Source organism: Bos indicus x Bos taurus, chromosome 5, assembly GCF_003369695.1.
Source record: "Bos indicus x Bos taurus breed Angus x Brahman F1 hybrid chromosome 5, Bos_hybrid_MaternalHap_v2.0, whole genome shotgun sequence".
NCBI classification, from domain to species: domain Eukaryota; kingdom Metazoa; phylum Chordata; class Mammalia; order Artiodactyla; family Bovidae; genus Bos; species Bos indicus x Bos taurus.
In genome coordinates this window covers 98,411,169-98,417,052 of record NC_040080.1, presented here as the reverse complement: position 1 = coordinate 98,417,052, position 5,884 = coordinate 98,411,169, and the positions used below count along the sequence as shown (strand labels likewise).

The 5,884-nt window shown below is 39.3% G+C and overlaps 1 non-coding gene across 1 annotated transcript; it reads right to left on the bottom strand.

Moving 5' to 3' along the window:
- Nucleotides 1-288: 288 nt before the first annotated feature.
- Nucleotides 289-362, bottom strand: LOC113893867. The gene has a single exon (XR_003511387.1). It is a non-coding gene; the product is annotated as a small nucleolar RNA SNORD107 (small nucleolar RNA).
- Between the last annotated feature and the right edge of the window lie 5,522 nt (nt 363-5,884).

Below are 5,884 nucleotides of genomic sequence, written 5' to 3'. Positions count from 1 at the left end.
CAAATCTATGCAATGCATATGGACTTCTATAAAGTTAATTGAAAATTAAACTTATGGCCTTTGGGAGTTAAAAAGAAAGGTAATTTTTTAAAGGGGGAGGCTTTAAAACTGGCAAGAATAGACCAAAAGCAAAGCAAAACAAAACAATTAAACAAACAAAAATACCCTATACAGACCAAAAAAAGAATTTTCTCTTGTCACTACCTCTCTAAAAAATTTTCCCAAGTTTTTTGCCTAAGGTTCCAAAAGAAATTTAAGATTGTAATCCTAAAATCACGTAGCTTTTTTTTTTTTTTTTTGTCCTTTTAAGCTCAAACTTTGAAATCATCATGTTCAGACAAGGTCCTATGTCATCATAAATAAATCACGTAGCTTTTTAAAATCAGATCCTATAAATTACATAGAAAAGCTTGACTTTTATATAATATTGTATTCTAATTCAATGATTTAAAGTACCTATTTTCATAGTATCCCTAGATTAGATAACTCTAATGCGCTAGAATCTGCTAAAGGTAATACTGTAAAGTGAAATGAATCTGACACTATTTCTATAGATTAGAATAAACAACAGGGCTTTCCAGGTTTTGCTAGCGGTAAAGAAAGACAGTGCTAAGTTGTCTCCAACTCTTGCAATCCCATGAACTGTAGCCTACCAGGAACCTGCCTGCCAATGAAGGAGATTCAAGAGATGCTGGTTCAATCCCTGGGTCAGGAAGATCCCCTGGAGGAGGACACGGCAACCCACTCCAGTATTCTTGCCTGGAGAATCCCATGGACAGTGGAGCCTGGTGTTACAGTCCATAGGTCGCAAAGAGTTGGACACGACTGAAGAGACTTGGCATGCATGTGTGCATAATAAATGATAAATACTTATTGATTCTTACCTTGATAAAGATAATGAGAATAACAACAGGCTAATTCCAATAAGGGCTTCCCTGGTGACTCAGTGGTAAAGAATCCACCTGCCAAGCAGGAGACTCAGTTTCAATCCCTGGATCAGGAAGATCTGGAAAACAAAATGGCAACCACTCCAGTATCCTTATCTGGGAAATCCCATGGACAGAGGAGCTTGGCGGGATACAGTCCACAGGGTCTCAAAAAGTTGGACATGACTTAGCAACTGAGCACACACACAAATATGATAAATACAAAAAGAATTGAGAGAGAAAACTCAGCCACAAAGCCACCTAACCTCCCCTGCTACTTACTCATCTATAAACCTAGGGTCTTAATAGAACCTAGTTTAAAGGTTTGTGGGGATTAAATAAAATAATATGTGCAAAGTACATAACATGGCATCTAGCATATAATAAATATTCAATAAATATTATCTAATATTATAATATTAAATATTAGATAATACTTATGACAAATCTAGACAGCATATTAAAAAACAGAGATATTACTTTGCTGACAAAGATCCATTATAGTCAAAGCTATGGTTTTTCCTGGTGGGTCAGATGGTAAGGAATCTGCCTGCAATGCAGGAGACCCAGGTCAATCCCTGGTAGGGGAAGATCCTCTGGAGATGGGAATAGCAACCCACACCAATATTCTTGCCTGGAGAATTCCATGGACACAGGAGCCTGGTGGGCTATAATCCATGGGGTTGCAAAGAGTCGGACACAAATGAGTTACTAAGCACATACGTGGTTTTTCCAGTAGTCATGTACAGATGTGAGAGTTGGACCATAAAGAAGGCTGAGCACTGAAGAACTGATGCTTTCAAATGGTGGTGCTGGAGAAGACTCTTAAGATTCCCTTGGACTGCAAGGAGATCAAGCCAGTCAATCCTAAAGGAAATCAACCCTGAATATTCATTGGAGGGACTGATGCAGAAGCTCCAATACTGATGCAGAAGCTCCAAAATTGACTCATGGGAAAAGACCCTGACTGGGAAAGATTGAGGGCAAGAGGAGAAGGGGGTGACAGAGGATAAAATGGCTGGATGGCATCTCTGACTCAATGGGCATGAGTTTGAGCAAACTCTGGGAGATAGTGAAGGACAGGGAAGTCTGGTATGCTGTAGTTCATGGGGTTGCAAAGAGTTGGACATAACTACAACAAATATCAATGTTAACATATCCTTTAGTTTACCTAGTTATGTTTATTTTTTAATATCTCTTCATGTTAACTACCTATTGGGATCTTAGCATTTTAATTTAGATTTAGTATATTCTTTTTGTTTTAAAATATTAACCCTTGGTTATACTTACTGCAAATCTATTACCAATATTTTGTTTTGTTTTTAAACACAAGTTTTTTTTCTTTTAGTAGAATTACTTCTCTTAATATTTTCTTCTTGATATTTACCATTCCTTTTAAATGTAGTAAGTCTTCACTATTCCAGAATTACATGATAACATATTTCTTTGAAGTTTTTCTTTTTTGTGATAATAAGTGAACATTTTACATTTAACTCTTTAATATAGCTGGAATTGGGGGAAGGGAATAAAATGGGGACCAAATGTTAACATTTCATCAAACATTGGTGACAATACAAGCCTCACATGGTGAAAAGTCTTTTCCTTCACTATTGTTTTATATTACAGGCATGCCTCAGAGATATTGCAGGTTCAGTTCCATAAAACCACAATAATGTGAATATCACAATAGAGCAAGTCACATGAACGTTTTGATTTCCCAGTGCACATAAAAGTTATGTATATACTGTACTGTAGAGAGAAGGCAATGGCAACCCACTCCAGTATTCTTGCCTGGAAAATCCCATAGATGGAGGAGACTGGTAGGCTGTAGTCCATGGGGTCATGAAGAGTCGGACACCACTGAGCGACTTCACTTTCACTTTTCACTTTCATGCATTGGAGAAGGAAATGGCAACCCACTCCAGTGTTCTTGCCTGGAGAATCCCAGGGATGGTGGAGCCTGGTGGGCTGCCGTCTATGGGGTCGCACAGAGTTGGACACGACTGAAGCGACTTAGCAGCAGCAGTCTATTAAGTATACAAAGCATTATGTCTTTAAAATGCATACCTTTATGTATTTTTATTATAATTAATGTGCATACCTTAATTTTAAAATATTTTACTGCTAAAAAAATGCTAACCATCATTTGAGCCTTCAGTGAGCCATAGTAGAAACATTAAAGATCACTGATCACAAAGCACCATCCCAAATACAATAATGATGGAAAAGCTTGATCAGAGAAGAGGAAGCTGAAACCTCACTGTTGGCTCTGGTGGTGGTTCTCTATCTTGAGTGCGCATTAAAATGACTTGGAAGATAAAGAAACAAATCTGGAGGCCTGGATCCCACTAGGCATAAATATTTAAAAATATTTCTAGGTATATGGCAGTTCCTATGAAATTAAAAGACACTTACTCCTTGGAAGGAAAATTATGACCAACCTAGACAGCATATTAAAAAACAGAGACATTACTTTGCCAACAAAGGTCCGTCTAGTCAAGGCATGGCTTTTCCAGGAGTCATGTATGGATGTAAGAGTTGGACTGTAAAGAAAGATGTAGGCTGCCAGACTCCTCTGCTCATGGGATTCTTCAGGCAGAAGGGAAAGAGACACATGTACCCCAATGTTCATCGCAGCACTGTTTATAATAGCCAGGACATGGAAGCAACCTAGATGTCCATCAGCAGATGAATGGATAAGAAAGCTGTGGTACATATACACAATGGAGTATTACTCAGCCATTAAAAAGAATACATTTGAATCAGTTCTAATGAGGTGGATGAAACTGGAGCCTATTATACAGAGTGAAGTAAGCCAGAAGGAAAAACATAAATACAATATACTAATGCATATATATGGAATTTAGAAAGATGGTAACAATAACTCTGTGTACGAGACAGCAAAAGAGACACTGATGTATAGAACAGTCTTATGGACTCTGTGGGAGAGGGAGAGGGTGGGAAGATTTGGGAGAATGACATTGAAACATGTAAAATATCATGTGAGAAACGAGTTGCCAGTCCAGGTTCGATGCACGATACTGGATGCTTGGGGCTAGTGCACTGGGACGACCCAGAGGGATGGTATGGGGAGGGAGGAGGGAGGAGGGTTCAGGATGGGGAACACATGTATACCTGTGGTGGATTCATTTTGATATTTGGCAAAACTAATACAATTATGTAAAGTTTAAAAATAAAATAAAATTTAAAAAAGAAGAAAAAAAAAAAAAAGAATGCTGGAGTGGGTTGCTATGCCCTTCTCCAGAGGATCTTCCTGAGCCAGGGATTGAGCCCAAGTCTCCCTCATTGCAGGCAGATTCTTTACCTGTGAGCCACCGAGGAAGCCCCAGAATTACCATATCATCCAACAATTCCACTCCTGAATATATGCTTCAAAGAATCTGAAGTAGACACTCAAACAGATATTTGTATATTCTATTTGTACCCTTCATAGTAGCATTATACACAGCCAAAAGATGAAAGCAATGCAAGTGTCATCCATATATATATATATAGAGAGAGAGATATAGATATATAAAATTCAGCATTAGAAAGAAATGAAATTCTGAGACCTGCTAAAACATGGAGGAATCTTGAAGATTCTTAAAAATAAAAAGCTTGAAATATTGTGAGAATTATCAAAATGTAACAGAGACACAAAGTGAGCAAACGCTGTTGAAAAAAAAAAATGGTGCTAATAGCTTGCCTGATGCAGGGTTGACACAAATCATCCACCTATGAAAAAAAAAAAAATGCAGTATCTTTAAAGTGCAATGAAACAAAGCACAGTCAATTGAGGAATGCCTGGAGATGTTCAGCCACTGGCTTTAAAAGATCCAGCTGCTCAAACCCAAATCCCAACTAAAAGTCCAAGTTTTGCCTCCCATTCTCCGTTCTGAATCCATTGGCTCTGGGCTGAGCACTTGGTCTAGTCCATGGCTTTACACGAGATTTTCTTCTCTGCCTACAACCAGCACCTTGGTGTTCTACTTAGGTTGAACTTAAGTCTCAGACTTCACTCAGCTTCTACTGACCCATCTGCCCAACATCGCCTGTGACGGTGACCAGATCTGATGACGAACCTGGTGTGTTTTGGGAGGTTCTGAACTTTCACTTTGGTTCCCCTTCATAATGAGCCCTTCAAACCCACAGCTGTGTTTGACAGCTTAATTTAAACTAGATCAGCAAACGTCCTCAGAGCTGAAGCAGTGATCTGCTCACTTCTCTAAACCACAACTCTTAAATAATTCCTTGCCATCCCATGTTACATCTTCAATGCTTTTAGGAAAGAATTTTGTATTTTATCTAGTAATCTTAGTTGCTCTGGGCCCCCTCTTACTTGAAATGGTCTTGCTCTGTATTACAATTTATCTTTTCAATTAAGTGCATGTGAGTTGATTTCCTAACTAAATCATACATTTCTTCAATGCAAAATTATTCTTGGTACCTAAAGTGAAAGTCACTCAGTTGTGTCCAACTCATAGTCCATGGAATTCTCCAGGCCAGAATACTGGAGTGGTTAGCCTTTCCCTTCTCCAGGAATCTTCCCAACCCAGGGATCGAACCCAGATCTCCTGCATTGTAGGTGGATTCTTTACCAGCTGAGCCACAAGGGAAGCCCAAGAATACTGGAGTGGGTAGACCTATCCCTTCTCCAGGGGATCTTCCCAATCCAGAAATTGAACCAGGGTCTCCTGCATTGCATGCGAATTCTTTACCAACTGAGCTTTCGGGGAAGTCCTCTTGGTATCTAATACAGTGCCTAACCCATGGTAAACACTTTAACGTTTGCCCTCCCAACCCCAGGAAGGGTATGGGTAGCTCTGGGAGGGCATCAGATTTGTAACCCTCCCCTTCTAGACTTATAACCTTCCCCTTTCAGAAACCCTCCAGAAAATGGGGGACTCTGACCTCTGAATATGATCTACTTGCTGGGGTACAACTGATCCCTTTGACAC